A 19,993-nucleotide genomic window follows, 5' to 3' on the forward strand; every position below is an offset into this window, starting at 1 on the left:
TGAGGGGATGGTTTGAGGGTTTTTGATTTACTGAGGGAAAACCCAAAACTCTCAGATTCGGGTTTTCCCAGATGTGTCAGTATACCTACTCTATTAAAAAGAACTTTGAGAAATGCTTACTTCAGAGTTTTTAATTGGAGAGGTACACTGACAATCTGACTTAAAACTCTTTATTACATAGTACTTTGAGGCATGGCTTTCCCTCAGTCTTTTGTTTTGTCTCAATCCCCATTTCCTTTCTGTTGCAAGGTCTTCTCGGATTGTAGCACTGCACTACAGTCATCATCATCACTATCATCACCACCACCATTACTATAGTCATCTATAAATATGTCTGGTGGCTTCACAAGTCAAAGTCCCTGGTTCAGATGCTAACTTAATTAATCATAGATGAGATTGACCATCATTTGTTACTTGCCTTTTTTGTAGTAAACGTCAGATAGCACAACAAATTCCATGCATCAGCACAACACCTATTGTCAGTAAGTACAACCCGAACAGATTCTACAGGACCCTTAAGCCTTGGAAGAAAATAAGATGCTATTTATTCTTCTGACTGAATACTAATGTTTGTGCATGACCAAAGAGCATTTCTGTGAATTGTGGCATTCTGGCATCAGGCTAAATAAGAGGAAGATCCAATTTAATTGGGAACATTCAGTAGATGAATATTAAGTACCACACTGTATTTCAGTTCCATAATGTGCTTTATAAAAATAGCAACATAATCAAGTAGAACTGATCAGCAGCCACTTAGTCTGTGCTATGCCCCCAAAGTCTATTTTAAATTGCAGATTGAAATACCCTGTGAATAATATTCATATTAGTCATTTGCCTAGCTTTTTTCAACAATTGTTCTGACTATGGATTACTTATTCTAAGAATATTATTCTGAAACTTTATATTTCTAACAAAAATCTTTCTGAGCAGCATATCCTTTATTTTAAATATAGCACCTTTAACTTGGGCAATAAATCAGAAATATAATTCCTTGCAGCAGACTTGCGGTAAATCAAGACTCATTTCTGTTATTGTTGTTGTTATGTGAAATTGGAAACAAGGAATCTTGTATATCATAACAAAATTCTCCTTGTCTTTTATCTGAAAATGTGATATTAAAGTGCCTGTGGCAGTATAGAACTAAAGCAATGTGTGTGTGTGTGTGTGTGTGTGTGTGTGTGTGTGTGTGTAAGTAATCCAATATTTTAATTTCCAGGGAAGACTGTAAACTGTCTTTCTCTTCTGCCACATTAAACACCTTCAGTTTTCCATACAACTCTCTCTCTCTCCCTCCCTCCCTCCCCTCCCTCCCTCCCTCCCTCTCTCTCTCTCACACACACACACACACAGAATTTGATGTTTTGCAATTCCTTTGGCCAATTCATATAATCTTTATTTTGGAAAACACAGCAAGAAGTCATTTGCCCTGCTTTACATTCTGTGCACTAAATGATAGAGAAGTATAACAAATTATTTTAATCTTTCCTTTCTACCCATTTGTAATTGAATATATACAGAACGTGATGATGTGCCATCAAATCAGTATCGGCTCTTAGAAACCACACAAATGGATTTTCTTTAAGTACACCCCTAACGCTGTAACTGAGCCTATCCAGCTTGCTGGTGGTTATCTTCTTCTTTTTCTTTCTATCTTTCCAAGCATTAGAACCTTCTCCAGAGAATTAGGTCTTCACTTGTGTCCGAAGTACTGTGTGACAATTTGAGCTGGTCATTTGTGCCTCAAATGAGAACTCCGTGTTGATTTGTTCAATGATCCCTTTGTTTGAAAAAATGTATTAATGCTGGGCAGATAAATATTTCTTCCATCAGTTTCTCCCTCCCTCCCTCCCTCCCTTAATTTTCACAGTATTCTTTAATTACTAGATAGCCAAGGACAATAAGTAATTGTGCTGTCTCCAGATAGGACCCTTTCTTCATCTTTTCTAGCTTCCCACACTTCAAGTATCCCAAGGAGAGACATTATAATGGGATTCCAGATTGTGGGGACCCGGATTGAGGACCCGGATTGTGGGGGCAATAAGCTGACTTTGTATAAAATATACAAAAGTATGAAGGCTATTGCTTAACGCATTGTAAGCCGCCCTGAGTCTCTGGAGAAGGGCGGCATATAAATCAAATTAAAAAAAACATCCTTCTAGAAGGCTTTCGAATAGTAGTGTTATGCTAAAGGAGAAATCATTGGAAAACTTCTCCTTTCAGAGACACTGAGAAATTGTCTACCCAATTTCTCTGTCCACAAAACTTGGCTAAGAATTTTGAAAGGCCATTTGTTGTCTGCTCTGCTTTGGGGTGGGGGGGAATGTATTTTTAATTGTAGTTGGGTGCCACATTTGTGCCACATACTATCCTCATAGTTAGGAAAAACACACAGAGCAATTCAAGAAATTAAACCAAATAACAAAATGCATACATTAGTTTTTGTAGTCTCATACAGAAACAAAATTTTCAGCTCAATTTTTTTTAATTTGCTCATTTTACCAATCAGATCTAATTAAAGTCTTCTCTTTTAATAATATTTATGCAGATAATCTTAAAACTATTGTGGAAGGGATTAATATGAATGTATTTGGATGAATCCTAAATCCAGTAATTTGTTTTAGAAAGAGATGATTAGAGTTCTCTTTGAAGTTTTTGTGATAAAATATGGATTTTCCTGAAGTTTCATGAGAACTTGGATTCTTCAACACTGTAGTTTTTAAATAAGAGATTGGAAAACCATTTGTCTAAAATGGTATAGGGTTTTCGGGTTAAGCAGGGTGTTGGACTAGACAACCTCAAAGGTTCCTTCTAACTCTGTTATTCTGAGGCCTGCATTAAAATGAGCAATATATCTCTTAAAAAAATGTTTTCTTTATATATGAGAATAATTAGAACATAGAGAGAAATAGAATGAATGACAGTTCGAACTCCTGATCACAGGAAAAGATTTATCATGGCTATCCAATAACTTTGCCTTGGCGGATGGATATTATATAATTACTCAAATACACTGTCTTTGTTCTGTCTCCTGAGGTTAACAGTCATAATAGTTAAATATTCACTGTTTGAAATATGGTAATATATATTGAGTTTTGAGTAGAATCTCAAAACTTCCTCTTTCTTATTCAGTAATAAAAATGGATGTTGTCCATTGTTCTAATAATTCTCTGCATATACTATATTTTCTGTACTCACTTGCCAACACGTTCAATTTTTTTCCACAGTTTCAAAATAGTGCTGATCCCAAGCTCAACCCATAATGCAATTCTTTGTTGATCTTCATTTATTATCAAACTAAAATATTTGTTCACAAGCTTACTTAAAACAATTTTATGCAATCCAGACGTAACCAAATTTGGGTTTTTTTAAACAACAAATGTTCTAGTTGATTTCAAATATCCGGGTCTGTATCAAGTACTTTCTTTTTTCTTCTAAACACCTTTGAACATTTGATGATATTTTAGACAAAATCTGCCACATTTTTTTCATTTGGGAGGTGTATGAAAATTATTCAAAAAAAAAATAAGGGTCTGGAAGCATTCTTACATTATCACAAAGCTGCAAATACTATTTGTTTTGTAAAAAAATGTGGCAAGCTTTGATCCTTAAAAGTATCATATATGCCTAAAAATGAAATCTAATTAGAAAAAAACACAATATATATATGATTTTTTTTAAAAAGGAAGCTAACATTAAATTTTGTGCACTTACATCTCCAAAATCAGATAATATTGTTATATTATGATTGCAAATTTCATTCAAATTCTGTTTAAAAGGAGAAATATATCCCATGATATTCACAGAAGAGAGACAACTGTTCAAAACTGTAAATTCTTCAAAACTGAGAATTTGGACATTCTTGGCTTACTTTTTTTTTTCTTCTGTTCAATTGTGTCCAATTCTTGGAGAGTTACTGCATAAATTCCTTGGCAAGGTTTTTCAGAAATGGTTTGCAATTACCTCCTTCCTAAGACTAAGAGAAAGTGACTAGCTGAAGTCACTCTGTTTGGCCTAAGCAGAGTAGAACTCAGTCTCCGGGTATCTAGCCTGATGCCTTAATCACTACCCTTGAAATCATAATCTCAGTTAGCATATGAACAACAGAAGATGCGATTGGCTAGGAGTAATTGAGGAAATGAAAGAACACTAATAACAATAGCAGTCACAACAATGATGTGGCATTGATAATGGCAACAATGATGCTAAACTTCAAATTCAAATTCAAATCTTTATTGTCAGTGCACAACATATGTACAATGAGATTGGTTGAGCTCCCTCAGTGCACACCCCCCGCAACACAATGCAACTCACAGTTAAGAGAGAAAATCCCTAACCCAATAATTCATATTAACAAAACACCCAGTCCTATTGCACCAGTGTGAACATGTTCAAAATAAAAAACTTGGGCTGTTGAGTGTGACAGTTCTGTTAAAATGATACCTTCAGACTTGAAAATGTTCACCTGCCTTCAGCACAACCCTAAGAAAGATGGATTCATTTTATTTACTGCCATGAATTAATGTTTATTGAGGCAAATGTGCCTGCGATTAGTTAGGCACAACAGCGTTAAGGAGGTGAAGAACAGGATCAATGGTCTGATATCTCTTCATTTTCTGCACCTGGCTGATTCAGCCTTTAATTTTGTTAGTGGAAGTTAGGGAAGCAAGCCTGATGGACAGAAAAGACAATCTCCCAAGCTATGTGCAAATATGTGTGGAGAGAGACAGAAAGGGAGAGAGAGGGATGATGGGGTGGGAGGAGGGGAGATTTACAGACACAGGCTGAGCACGACATGAAGAGAGTAATGAGGAATTTGATTTGCTTTCTCTTCTCTTACACTTTCAAGCTTAACCCTGTTACATTCCACAGTGACTTACTAGTTACAAAGAAGGCTCTCTGTTTAGAGACTGACAACTGAGTGCATTTACAATTAGCTGAATTGATTAACCTTTACAAATGCTGCTACCTTTAGATGCTTCCTCCCCTTACCAGCTCCAGTTGAACAATGTGTCTTATTGATAAAAAATGCCATCCCTTTATGACAGCTCTGATTTGCCAGGGACTTTGTCAGTTATACGACCTGTCTGGGTAAAGAAGGAACAGCCATCTCAAGTGTCTACTCCTCCTTCTTCCCCAGGCTCCACAATGGCTATGATTGGCATCACACAAATGGCTCCCCACATCTGCAGTGGAGGGGGGGGAATGTGTGACAAAAACAAGCACTGTAAGAAAAATCTGCTTTTCCATATGCTCATGCAAAACCTGGATCTGCATATCAGCCAAATGAGCGAGTGTATGCCTTCTGTGCCTGGGCTAAAGAAAAGAGATTGGCAGCTACATTTGGATAATTATCTATGAATATTATCTATAAGCATTATCCATTACTATTCTTTATGAATGTTCTCTCATCTTGCTTTCCCTAATGACAGCTGAATGCTCTTTTGCACCAACTGTGATGCTCAACACTATTAAATTATCCTGGGGTTGGAGTTGTTTTAGTTGTTCTTGCTCTCAGTATCTTCAAACGATCCCCCTGGTGACTGATGTCAGTCAACTAGCGCTGACGCTTAGAAATAATGTACATTATTGTCTGAGGGATGTCTTTTTAACCCCATGCTCTGCAAACTTTTTGAACATTGAGAATCCTATTTGCGTGGCTTTGAAGATGGCACTCTGCCTTCCTCCCCTTTCCTTTTTCAAAGGATGAATTTCTGTGATCAGAAAGGTTAATGGACTGACAGCAGAGGTGATCACAGTGCAAATTCATCAGTGTTCCCACCAGGATCTTTCACACTTTGTGTACCTGTTAAAACAGACTTATTCCCTTTGAAAGAACAGCACTGTCTCATTCCCTCCATCCCTCCCTCCTCCCACCGCTTCCCCCAGCAATTCATATAAAAGTTCTTCCCAGCCTTTGATCAGTTTTAGATCCTCCGGTATTACATGATTTGACTTTCTGGTCTTAGTTTGTGACTCAGCAGACGCTGATCTGAGGACACTACTTTCATTTTCTTTTCATTAATATTGGTGCTGTATTCACAGGTATCCTGAAACAGACATGAGATTTGATAGAATGGCTAAGGACAGGATGCCTGCCAGCAGATCTAAAACATGAAATATTCAGATTCTTTAGCTGCTGAGCACAGCTACCATTTTATTACCTGTCCACATATCTAACGACCATTTTAAAGCAAGAAAAAAAAAAGCATCATTTTTAAAAACTTCAATTGCGTGAGCAACAATTTTGAAAGAGAGGCTAGGAGGGTTTTCTATAATGTGCGGGTGGGAAAATTAACTCATATTTATATATCGGTATCTCTCTAAACTTAAAGCCATGATGTATTTAGAAGGACATATGAAAGCCATTCATTATTTTCTCCATTAAAAAAAGGACATGATACTGCTCTGGAGGAAAAAAAACAACAACCCTAGGAACAATAATGGCACTCTGCCATTTCTTTTCTGAGTAACTGGGGATTTACGCCCCCCCCCCCACTTTCCAAGTAAAATCAGGGGGCTGCTGTAGCAAAGACTGAAGCTTTCACAGCATGACAAACAAATTAGAAAACAGCAGATGCAGCACAAATTAAGATGTATTTAGCACAGCAGTCCATCAGATGTGTGAAAGTCTTTTGTATAGCAGCTTTGTGAGATTGATGCATTGCACCTTTGACAACTGATAATGAACCCTTCTAGCAATTAGAGGTGGAAATACAGAGGATTCAAAAATTGGTGTGATTCCCCATGGGGGGTATTTGCAAAGAAACCCTAGAAGATGTTAGTGTGAAAGTTCATTAAAAAAAAGAAGACATTTGATTATGCAAACATTCTAATGAAATGCTTCCCTTTCCCAAACGCTGATAACACTAACAGGTTGACCGACCCATTTGCCCTCTAACAATAAATCTCAAAGGAACCTATTATGACCAAATATCTCAAGACCATCCCAAGCCAGTTTGCAACCTGAAGCAAGACATTTTCTGATCTCCTTCCTTTCCATAAATATAAATACTAATTTTATCTTATTTTGTTTTCCTCTTTTCTCTGAGCTCTACTTCAAAACATGTCTTCTCTCTGCAATATTTATACTAAGCCCTAGATCTCCAACCTTAGTCTCTGAGAAGTCCATTGTACCTCACTACAGGTTCTTTTGCTAAGTGTTCCACCTTGTTAATCTTGTGTTTTTATGATTTTTTAACAAATGTTTTTAGAAAGCTAACATGCTGCAAAGGAAGGTCCATGTTGAACTATAGTCTGAATATTCAGTAATGTCTTTACTGAATACTGCTTACTGTGCCTCATTCAGATCCCAGATACAGTGTTAGAAAATAAAATAGTTGATGGATGCAGCCCATTACTTGCTTAGAAACAATGCAAAAATAAATTGAGGTAATAGACAGCCACTTCAGATGCTAAAGGAGATAGCAAGAGGGCAAACATACCTTTTATACTGATAAGTGTGCATTTTTCAATTGATGTAAAAACATTCACAGTGGTAGCCATTTTAGGATGATGCATAGAACATGCTGTCAAATTTATCAGGGGCATCTATTGGGAGGAAGGGGGAAAATAAGTCAGGGAGAAAAAAGTTCAAGATGGCAGCAGTGATTTTGTGATTGAAGTCCCACCCGTTTTTAACATGTGCTGCATTTATGGTGCATGTAAAAAGGTCCAGGGCTTCAGTCACACGGATCTGGCTGTATTCTTGACTGTTTACCCCTTTCTTGGGCAGACATTCCTGTTCAAAATATTTGAAGACTTTTAAGTCATGCATGTAGGTTTTTAAAATAATGCATTTGACATCTGCATTTAAAATTAATGTTCCCCTTCCTCTTTCCGTCCAAGGAAATAGGAATTTTAAAAAGTCAGACCGAAAGTCCTTGTACTTCCAAATCAGTTTTATATTAGGAAATAGTGAAGAGAAGAGATTTGTCTTGTGTGAAATGCTGGCCTTCCAGTCCTTCCTCTATTTACTGGGAGATGAATTCTTGGCATTTCCTAGGGCGAATACCTGCTGAGAATAGAATATTGTACTGTAGTGAGGTGATGCCTGTTACATATAGAATAATCATTTTAGTTTTTATAGTCTTTTGTCTGAGGATGTCAAACGCTTTACAAATTGAAGAAGCTGCACAGTTAATTTTTCCGTGATTTATGGGAAAGTGTGGTTATTAAAGTAGGGCCCCTCCCTCTCATTTGCCATAGCTGCTCTTTTTAAAAATTTATCTTCCGATCTTCACTCAACTTGTTAATTAGCTTAGAGACATTTTCAAAAGGAGTCTTTGGATGGGTCTTATAAGAATCCCTATGGCAATAACAATTTCAAAGCTGACTTCTAGATTATTAAAAAGCTAAGGCATCAATTATGTTGGATGCACATTACATAATTTTTTTATCTGATAATAATGACAATAATTTATAACTATTTTTGATAGAGATTTCTAGCATATGTCTGGTATTTTATTTGAAAGCAGGCTTCATAACTGAAGGTTATGAAGGAGAGGCTTTGGGGGGCAGAAACAGGCAGGAGGGAGGATGGCCAGCCCTCCTTCGTTTCACCTGGAAGAGCAGGGGATTTAATCATTCCCCTGCCCTTGGCAGGCGGGGGAGGAGAACTGCGCAGTAGGGGTCCAGTGGGGTGCGTGTGGCTCCTGGCTTTGCCGCTTTCTTCCTTTGGGAGGAAGCCCCAAACCAGCCTCGAACCCCTGCTGCACCCCCTCCCTCCCTCCCTCCCTTCCCTTCCCTTCCCTGCTATGCATCTTCCCGTCGAGCCCACAGAGAACATCTGTGTAGGGAAGACGGAGGGGGCCACCGAGTTTCTGCTGTGATGCGGAAAGCTGCGAAGGCCTGGCCTGAAGAGGTAAGGATGATGGCGGTGGATGCAGAAGAGGCCGGACCAGAGACAGAGATAAACAGAGAGAGAGGGAGAGAAGGACATAGAGAAATACAGAGAGACGGGGGAAGAGACACAGAGATACAGAGAGAGACGGTGGGAGAGAGAGAGAGAGACAGAGAGAGATACAAAGAGAAGGGAGGAGAGAGAGAGAGACAGAGAGAGATACAGAGAGAGGGGGGAGAGAGAGAGACATAGAGATACAGAGAGAGGGGGAGAGAGAGAGACATAGAGAGATACAGAAGGGGGGAGAGAGAGAGACAGAGAGAGATACAGGGGGGGGAGAGAGAGAGAGATAGAGAGATATGGACGGGGGAGAGAGAGAGACATAGAGAGATACAAAGAGAGAGGGGGAAACAGAGAGGGAGGATTTTGTGGTTCCCATTGTTTTTTAGCAACCGGTTCTCTGCCCTAATCACCAGCTAGGTAGGAGTGGCTTGGGGGTTGTCATGTGACTGATGAAAGTGAGTGACGTCGAGTTGGCCATGCCCACCAAATGTTCGTGGAGAGTTTGGAACTTCAGCCTCGCTCTCTTAGCCCAGCGGAAGCATCACACTGGGCCACAGTAACGCGTGGCCGGTACAGCTAGTAAATAATAAATACTATAATTTATTCTATTGTGTTATGAGTTGTCCAGAGTCATTTAGTGGGTCAGGTGATGCCTAAGTCAATTAAATTAAATTGGATTGGGCAATTTTTAAAAAATCATTTTTAATGAAGCTATCTTGATGGACTGGCTAGTACTAATCTTTATCAGAATTAATAGAATAATGTTGCATTATTTTACTACATAATTTTTTTTGCATATCTCATTTAAATTAGAAGTGAGCCAGGAAGCAACCAAAGAATTCCTCATAGTGATTTTACAGGACATTTCTTGAAAATTCTTATGCTTATTTTGCTTTCAACTTACAACTTTTGACCTTCATTTCTGATAGTGTTTAATACAGGATGTTATTAGCAGTGATCCCAGGATATGATTGTTATTACATTAGAACAGATTGCCAGGCAATGCTGTTGATTGCATTAATCAGGAATGAAAATGGTCAAAGCTGAACAAATGAATTGCTTTTTCTGCAGCTTGATAAAAAACAGGTGGGAAAAACCAACCGGCCCTTTTGTTTGTCAACTCTGATCTTCTCTCATACAATTGTATCTAATAATTGAACAATAAAATTTAGCCTCTGTTTGTGTCTGTGTGTGTTTAGTATGACCACATTTGAATCCAGACATACTATTTACTCTTCAGCTTATTCTTGATTTTTCAAAAACAATTCTTGTACTACTAAACAGTAGCTTAGTTACTTATCTATCAGCTTATATCTCCGTACATGAAAATGACATTTGAGGGCAGATCATGTCATTTCAGAAAAAGCAATATATTGTGACATTGGCTTGTACTCTTAACTATAAGAGTAGTTTGTTGGCTAATGCCTTCCTCTCGCTGCTTGTGGGACTTTATCATACTAACATGTTGGTATTGTAAAACAATAGTTTTTCTCAACTTTGGCAACTAAAAATGGTGGGTCTGGGAGTTGAAGCCTATACATCTTAAAGTTGCCAAGGTTAAGGAGTACTGAGATAAGAGAGCAAATGCAGAATTGCTGGCATCCCAGCAACTTGGAAGACAACGGAGATTTCACTTAATTGCAAAACCGGAAAACATGTCAACATTCTGGCAATGTATATTATTTTATTTTGGGGAAAAGGAAGATGTAGAGCAAGTCACTCAGTATGTAGCAACCAATTCTCCAATGTTTTCAAGAAAGGGCAAACACTGATTGACTCAGAGGGTCTCTACAAGTTCTGGATTCCCACTTGCATAAACACATCCATGTTTACAATATTATCAAATTATCTGAAAACACATAAAGCAGCTCATTTTAATTTGTTCATTTTAATTTGGATGTAGGTTTAGGAGGTTAAAGAGAAGAATTATTTGGAAGAATTTTGAGAGTGACAGTCCAGGTTCAAAGAGGCCATGATGACCTGGAATGTACTTTCTCATCCGGCATTAAGAAAAAAATATGCATGTTGCGTGCAATTGAATTAATTGTTCCTACAGCTTGTTTATTTCCTCCTCCTTTGTTGCATAAGATCCAGGACATTCTGTTCTCAGAAAGTTCAGGGATGAAGTTCATCAAAAGAAGGAGTTGTAGAGCCTTGGTTTTGTGTGAAAATTAATGCACAGAACCCATAGAAGTGAGGCCAGAAGCACAGTATTCATTTAGATATTGCTTATACCCTCCATTTTAGCAGTTTTAAATGTGTGATCTGAGGGAAGGTTGCAAAAATATGTAGATGATGAGCCACACAATGTTCATATGATATAGCTTCTCCCTCTTGTACCTCTCTATTAGATTTACCATCACAGCATTTCATTCCATCTTTATTTTGATATGCTGGGATTTTTCAGATTGACTGCAAATTATAGTCAATGAACAAAAACTTTCTTTTTAGGGGTGGGGACAGAAAGGGAGGAAGATCTTAACAACTGCCAAATAAATTATAGGACTTAAGATGACAGAGTGGTAGCCAGAAATCAAAACAATTCCAGTCTACTATCTGTTTAGCTAAAAGATTCTACAGAGGATAATTAAGGTTGTTTACTATGGCTAGAAAATATATCCAAGAATGAGAGAAAACACCAGGAATTATAAACAGTGTTCATGGTAGCATTATCACATTTAAGAGCCATATTGAAAAATGAAGATACAGTACTGAATAAATTTGTGATGCTGTTCTTTAGGACTTTCTGCAACCCCTTCCCCAGCATAGACTCCTTGGAGTTGGACTGACTTTAGTTGAGTATACTCTTAAAAAATGAAATTAACCCTGGATCTCCCTACACTGTACATTAAACAACTGTAAAGCCTATTGAGTTCCATTGATTCTTATAGCTAGTTTCTAAGTTCCACCCTGCAGGCTCTCAGATTAATACATTTTTCCATAAAGCACATACACCAGTGAGTTCATTCACTCTCTTTCTCTCTTATGCCTGCATAAATCCTGCCTGAAAATTATAACTCTTTATACTCATATGTTAAGAGTTGAAATCTTTTCCACATTTAGGAATAAATGTTCAAGATACATGATGTTAAAAAAGATTAATGATCAGGGAGGAGGGGTTGATGCCCTGAAGTGTATCCAAGGGACCATTCACCCCAGCTGCTTTTTAAACCCCAGGATATGCTCAATTTCAAGGACATTATTGCTATTATGAGACAGTCAACAAACATTTATAAGCATTTCCCTAGAGATCTCCCCTCCCCACTTCATTTCTTATGTCATGTTTGTTGTGTTGGTGTGTTAGTGATTTGCAATATGCCTGTTATATTACACATTTAAGTATCTTGTTCAGCTGGTATCCAACTCTATGAGTCATTTTAATTATTTTATGCTTCATACTTAGGACCATAATTTTTTTTCCATTGGTTTAATAGCCCAGTTGTGGACTTCAATGTGCCAGTAATAAATTGTAGACTTATTAGTGTGCCAGTAAATGTGATTCCTATAATAAACAAGGATGTGATTAAAGAATAAACAACAACTTTGCTGAAAAAGTTCTTGATCTGAATGATGAGGTTGTATACATCACAATTGCTTCAAAGTCTGAAAGCATCTAAAACAAATATCCAGAGATTTAATTGGTTTGATTTAGAGAAACTCCTTGCCATATGCTTCAAAACTCAAGTTAAATCAGCAGGTATGTATGAGCATAGTATGGAAAAGCAGGAGGAACTGTATTAAAAATTCAGAAAACAAAGGTTTTCCAGCCATATTAATTTGTCTCCTTGCCCCATTGCCTCATTCATATTTATCTTATGTATTTTTCAACAAATTAAGCGTAATGGATAGGGCAATACTATGTATAACCAAATATTTTTGTATATTCATATTCATAATGTAACTTCTGTTTCTAAGCATTTTTTTCTGTATTTTTCCTAGTACTTATCACTGCTAGTAAGCATCACAGAATTAAGCTTAGATATGCATGACACTGCTTTGATAAGAGATCCCCAAGCAGAATGTTCATTCTTGCTGTTGTTTAAAATCTGTTTCTGACATCTAAATTTAATGCAGAACTTGTTAAACAGACCTTCTATTAAGATCAATGGCCCTGTAAATGGACTACAGGCCTGAAGTATGACATTACTTTTGTCCTGGCCTAGGATAACATTTTGAATGATTCATTGTTATTGCCCTGGAAGGAAAAAAATCAGATATTTTTAAACATTGAAATACAATTCTGTTCATCAGTTCTTAGTGGCAATTGTCCTATGTTCTTTCAGTACATTCATACACAAAGAAAGAAAGAAAGAAACAAACAAACAAACAAACACATAACATACATACATTACAAAAATGGCATTAATTTTTCTTGGCCTCACTTAGCAAAGATCATCAAAGTCTTCCTATTTAAGATTTTATTTTTAAAGACAGAGAGGAAACAGAGTATTACAAGAGTTGTGGAATATGTGATATCAATGGCTTGAAACGAGATGTAAAATTGATGCATAAAGATGATATAGAAAGTACGTTAAATTGAAAATTATATATATTTATAAATATGATAAAACTTGTTAAAGGATAAAAGGAATATGTAAATACATATAGATATACTACATATATGAAGAATAGATTAAATCGATGTTAATGGAGAAATAAAATAGAATATAGTAAAAGATACTATATTATTTAAAGATGTACATAATGTATAAAATAATAGGCCATAGATTGGAATTATGAAATTTGAATTATTACCGATAGTTGAAAGCTGTAAAAATGGAAATGTGCTTTTAAAACTAAAAAAGTTTGAATAGAGACTATTTTTTTTAAAAAAAAAGTTTTAGCTGTTACCCAACACACATCTGTGCTCAGTTTTGATTTGATCTAAAATATCAAAACATGGTAAATAAATAAATAAATAAATAAATAAATAAATAAATAAATAAATAAGATTTAAAGTTTAAGCTTTATAGTATTAGACAAATACTCTGGTTTTCTCAAGGAGTTGACCAGATGCTGACAACCATTTTGTTAAATTGCCACATGAGGAAACAAAATGATCTTCACCATCTCTTATCCTAATTCTGATATCAAAGGTAAAGTAGCTCAATGGTTTAAATGAAACAATCCAATTTCAAAATATGCCTGCCTAGGCTGTATGCGACATTTTCTATAGAAAGATCATGAATAAAAGTTGGTCTGTATAGATTGGTTCCTATTTGGATTACACAATCATAGGCTTTCTCCACAGAAGGAAAAAAATGATAATGGGAACTGTACATTATTCATCATGTAGTTTGCCACTAATTTTTGCTTTATTTTTCTTCCATAATTTATTGCATAAAACTGATCTTCTTGCCCCCATTATCATTTCAGTTTAACATTGTGGTTAATGTTTAAAACAGAATCTGTCTGCTTAATCTAACTCTTTAGATGATGATTAATCTCTTTTAAAGCAGTAAGTCTATGGAAAGGTAAGCACACAGAATATTAAAGAAAAAAACGAAACAGATTTTAATATATTTAACAATTACATTTGAAGAACGTTATATGGATTCTCTATTTTTTTTTTAAATTTTTTTTAGTTTGCATGTTAAATTTACAAATTGGGCAGAAAGTGAAGAATGGAAGGAAATCAAGAGAGTAGCTTCACATACAAACAAACAGTTTCGGTATTCATCTTATCTCTTTTGATTTCTCCCTGGGAAATTTCTTGGTGGCCCTAAACCTCAAACATACAGGATGTAAGAAAAGCTCCCACTTTCAAACACAAAAAGCATATCTGTACTCAAAGACAAGGCAAAGAAACCAATTTGACCATAATAAAATATATACTAGTGAATATATTTTAATTCTTGAATTCTTCACTTCTGAATACTGAATTGGATTTTCTTTTTCATGAATTAGGAATATTTAAGGAATATTGTAAAGTGCCACAGGTTTTCTTTCTGTGTAAAAGGCTTTGCTGTCACAGAATATTTTCTTCTGTTCACATTATGCTTTATATTTTTCCCTACTTAATGGAAATCTTACTCATTATGTAGTTATGAACATATTACATAATACTGAATGAGAAGAACCAGAACTGAAAGTTCTTTTAGCTATGACTTTCAATGGATGAAATATGTCTAATTTCTATCTCAAACCTTTGTTGAGAGGTCAAAATAAGAAAATGTTAAAAAATTAAAGATAGTGAAAAATATAATGGTTTAAAATCTTTCTGAGAAAGTGATCCAGAATCTTTGAAAATATTTAGGAGTATCACTAGCATTTAAAGAATATATTTTACGTCAATATGGAAAGTATTTCTTGAACATTGGACGTTTAAAAATCACATATGATTATGCTGTTATTAATTCTGGTTCATAATTAATTTAATTTGGGATCTAAAACTAAAGTTAGAAACTAGAGGCATATTGTTAATGAAGGAGGGGAAGTTGATTTCAGAATATAGATTTCACCACTAGGATATATTTAAAGCACTCTGCTAGTCTAACATAAAAGTAATCTTTGCTTTTGGACCTATTTCACATATGAAGATTAATAATTTACATATGTTGCTATAGCAACTAGGTATCAAAGTACAATAAGTCTAGACAGTGCTGTTCCTGCCCTTTGAAGCCAAAATCAAATGTAAATATCAGGTTTTGAATCCTGCTGCCAGGAATAATTCCTAAAAATTAAAACAGTGAAAAAAAAAAAAAAAACCCTGACTGCTGAGCTTTTCCACCATTAAATTAAATCTTCAAAGCTAATAGAAAGCTTAAGTTTTTAATGGTATTTGTTATATTCACTCTTTAAGTAATTAAGACACAAAGGGGTTTTGAAATAATCCCATTGAATGCCACAGTACCTAAGAGGTTGACACTTAGAAATGTGAAGGTCATATCAATACACACATAAAATCAAAGGTTCATGAAACAGCAACACAGGCACACATTCCTCATTTTAGTTATGAAATAATGTGCTGCCAACATGCCCTTTGTGTGGTAAGGAATTCATGGCTATGACATGTACAGTACTACCCTCCTACTGAAGTGGCAAGTGGCAAGGCCATTTCATTTTAAAAGGTTTCTCTTGAGGTTCTTTTGCTAGTATTCTTTTCGGAGTGACATTGTTCACTATCTATATTTAAATAATTTATTTGCTTGTTTATTGTTTCCTCAGTTTGTATGACAACCTTCAAAGCCAAGTTTTCCTACAGCAGTATGATATGGGCATATAATGATAGTAAAAACAAACTAACCTCTTGATGATTTTCACAAGGGTTTTCATTGTCAATGATAATATCATTTGGTCAAAAATCATCAAGAGAAGGAACTATTATATATGCCACATTGACCTTCTGGAACATAAGCAGCATATAAAGTTAACTCTAATGAAATTAAAGGCATGAGTATTTCTATAAAAATGTATACTTTTCCCTTTAAAAAAGGGGAGTTGGCAAAGTTGTTTATAATATTCATCAATTCAAACAGTTGAGTTGAAACAACTGATCATTCAATCAATACAAAATAAAATAAGCAATAGAATAAACTGCAAGATAATAAGACAGAATCACAAAGAGATTTAAAATATAGCAACAGTATTAACACAATGAATACAAAATTATTCAGAAAAGGAAATGTTATTTTTCACTTGCAATTCCATCTATGCTTCATTAAGTGTCTAATTGCTCATTCCCATGAAATATTCCTGTCTCAGGGCCTCATGCTTTTAATTTCATTAGCGTTGTATATTGTATATCTATATGTATATATGTATATCTATATCTATATATGTATATTGAGGGGAGGCTTGGGGTAGCAGAAATGAAGTTATTGAGAGAATCCTTACAACTAGTCAACTTCACTATATTTATATTGATAAAAATGAATGCAAAGTATTATTTTGAGAATGCTTGAAGATTCTGAATATTTTAATTTGAAAAATGCTTAATTCTTTTAACAAAATCTCAGTTCTAAACAGAGCCTTGTCTGCTGTAGTGTAGTGGTTAAGGCACCAGGCTAGAAACTGGGAAACTGAGTTTCAGCCTTAGGCATGAAGCCAGTTCAGTGACTTTGGGCCGATCTCTTTTCCTCAGCCCTAGAAGGCAGGCAATGGCAAACCACTTCTGAAATCTTGTCATAAAAACTGCAGGGCTGGTTCAGGCAGTCATCAGAAGGCGTGTATGTATGCAGAGATATATGTACACACAAACACACACAAGCACATGCACATACTTCAAAAATTTGTGCTGTTTGCAGAGTTTAAATAGAATTTCCTCTGTTTTATATTGCACCCTTTGTTTATATTTCTTTTTATTTAGTACAATGTGCAGCACAGACTCTAGAGAAAAAATGAAAGTTTTTAGGTTAACAACAATAAAACAATATAAACATCAAGGAAATTTCTGTAAAGAAAATTCTGCAGCTTTATTTATCCAGCAGAAACCTAGAAAGAAATTATTGTTCCTGTTGCTTGAGTGTTCTTCTTTCAAAAAATATCTTTTTTGGATAGCAGACTATCTGAATATTTTTAAGGCCTATTTTGAAATAAACACATGAATTTCTTTTTCCCCTTTTTTTAAAGTAGTAATCATGCTAAATTTTTCATAGTTACAATAAATATCCAGTATCTGACATTGTGATATTTTAGGAAAAGATTAAGCTTTTGTCAAGATGATAGCTTTGTGACACCACATAAGAAATTCTGACAGATGTACTGGAACTTCAATAAAAGAAGTCAAATTTGTGAAAGAGATTACCATGGGATTACTACTTAGTTCTGAGACATATGAACTGCAGCTTAACTTGTTTCCATTTCTTAAAAATGGTGTATTGGATAATATGCTAAAACATGCCAAATAACACATGTGAAAACTGTTTAATAGAATTAAGAATCTCTAAGAGTAGGAACAACTTGACTACATGTCCAAAATATTTTAAAAGAACAAATGGAACAAATTATTAGAATGCATTAGAAATCTGGCCTTTCCAATAATAGAAAAATTAACAATTGTCTAATTTAATCATCATGTTTTTAATAATTTATATTTATTTTTAATTAATAACAGAAAAAGAAATACATACATTTTCAAAAGTAATAAATGCTTCAACAATCAGTGAAAAACATACAAGAGATTTTTAAAAAACAAAAAATATTAGGTTACAGTACAGTTAGAATTCTGTACATAATTATATAATGTGAATATTATCTGTGTCTATGTATCTATGTCCATATCTTCTAAATCTTTACACATATGCTTTTTAACCTACTATGTTTTATATAAATGAATCCCATATTTCATTATTTTATCCATATAAAGTTGACATCTAAAGGCAATCCACTCATAAATAGCAAATAATCCACTGACTACATGGGGCCATATATTCACCTTTCCAGTGTTGTAATATCAGTCTTTTAACTATTGTAAGGGCACAAATAATCTATTTACATTGTCCAATTGTCAAATTCCATGTATTAGATATGTAATTTAAAAGAATATTACCTCTGAAAATTTTGTTGCAGTCACATTTACTACTTTCTCCCAAAACTTAGAAAGTAAAGAACATTATTAAAACATGTGTTTTAAAGAAATGCTGTCTAGACAACACTTTTCTATTCAGGTGTAATATACTCCAATAAATTTTAAATATCGTAAATATCATCAATTGACATTGTTGCTTTAGAATTAAGACACTTTCCCATTGTCTAGGTAATAAGAAACTTCTATTTTTTCCCCAATCATTTCTTAATTTATGAATCTCAAATTGATTTATTGATAATAACAATCTATAAAAACCAACAGGGTATTTTTTAGTTTTAAAAATTTTAACCAGTTGTTCTAGTATCTCAGGTATTAAATACTAGAAGTCTCAGAAGCTGAAAATGTTAACATCTGTTATAGCTGTAAATATTGCTGCTGAGTTACGTCTGATGGATGATATTTATCTCTCAGCACAGCATATGTTAAAAATTTATCCTCATCGTCTATCAATTGGTCCAAAGTCAACATCCCCGCTTTCATCAATGTTTCCATATTACCATCTTTTCCCCATTTTTTCATGTTGGATTTCCTCATAAAATCAATTGAGCATGGGAAAAAGGATCAAATCTGTTTTTATGAGACATTCCATTCCATAGATTTCTAACTGATATAATTGTTTCCAGAGAGTTTTATTGTATTTAGGCACTAATACTGTCTATCTGACCAAAGTTGCTATAATTGCATATTGCAAAACAACCCAAATTGGAAAATTAACACCAATTGTTGGCTTTCAGTATTTAATACTTGATAATAAGTAATCTTGAAGATATAGCTCCATATTTGGAAAACCAAATCTTCCCTCCTTAATTGGTAATTGCATTTTCTGTAAAGATATTGAAGAAACCAATAAAATTTCTATAAACAATGAATTTAGTTCCTGAAAATATTTTCAAGATACTTCAAGATGAATTCTTCTCAGATAATTTAGTGATCATGTTAAGTCAGTTCTTTCTTCTCACATTTGATTTTTCTGGGAGATTTCCTTTTTCATTCAAAATGGATATATGTACCACTTATGTCAGACTACAACATATATTGATAGACAGACAGCTTGGTGCTGCATTCATGCACAGCCATAATTTCTTATCCAGTTAATTACAGCTGGTTTCTTTTGAAAATATTTTCTTGTATGTGATCTGCAATGCTTATGATGACTTATTTACGCATGCAAGCTGCCTCTTTATGCTTTCATCAAATGGTGAGCATCGGTGTATAAATAAACTTTGGAAAAATGTTTCCCAACCTGGGTACCCTTCTCTTTTTGATAATTTCCCAGACAGCTTGGCCATTCTGGTGCTATTTCTTGGAATTGAAATCTACAAATCTAGAAGAAAGTGTAACCTCCATAGATTCTTGTTGAGTTGATAATACTAAATGCATCATTACACAAAGGGAAGCTGACTTAAATTGAACCATATCAGAATAAGTAGAGGTTTATTTATTTATTTCATACAACATAACGGAATACAACATATTGTACTATGTTATGTCATAACAGTATTCATGCTGCTTCTTCTTGCTGGGAAATCCTTGTGAGGTCCACCAGACAGAATACATAGACT

This window comes from Pituophis catenifer, unplaced genomic scaffold, assembly GCF_029215685.1.
Source record: "Pituophis catenifer annectens isolate HBS135680 unplaced genomic scaffold, rPitCat1.0.hap2 SCAF_2, whole genome shotgun sequence".
In the NCBI taxonomy this organism is placed as follows: domain Eukaryota; kingdom Metazoa; phylum Chordata; class Lepidosauria; order Squamata; family Colubridae; genus Pituophis; species Pituophis catenifer.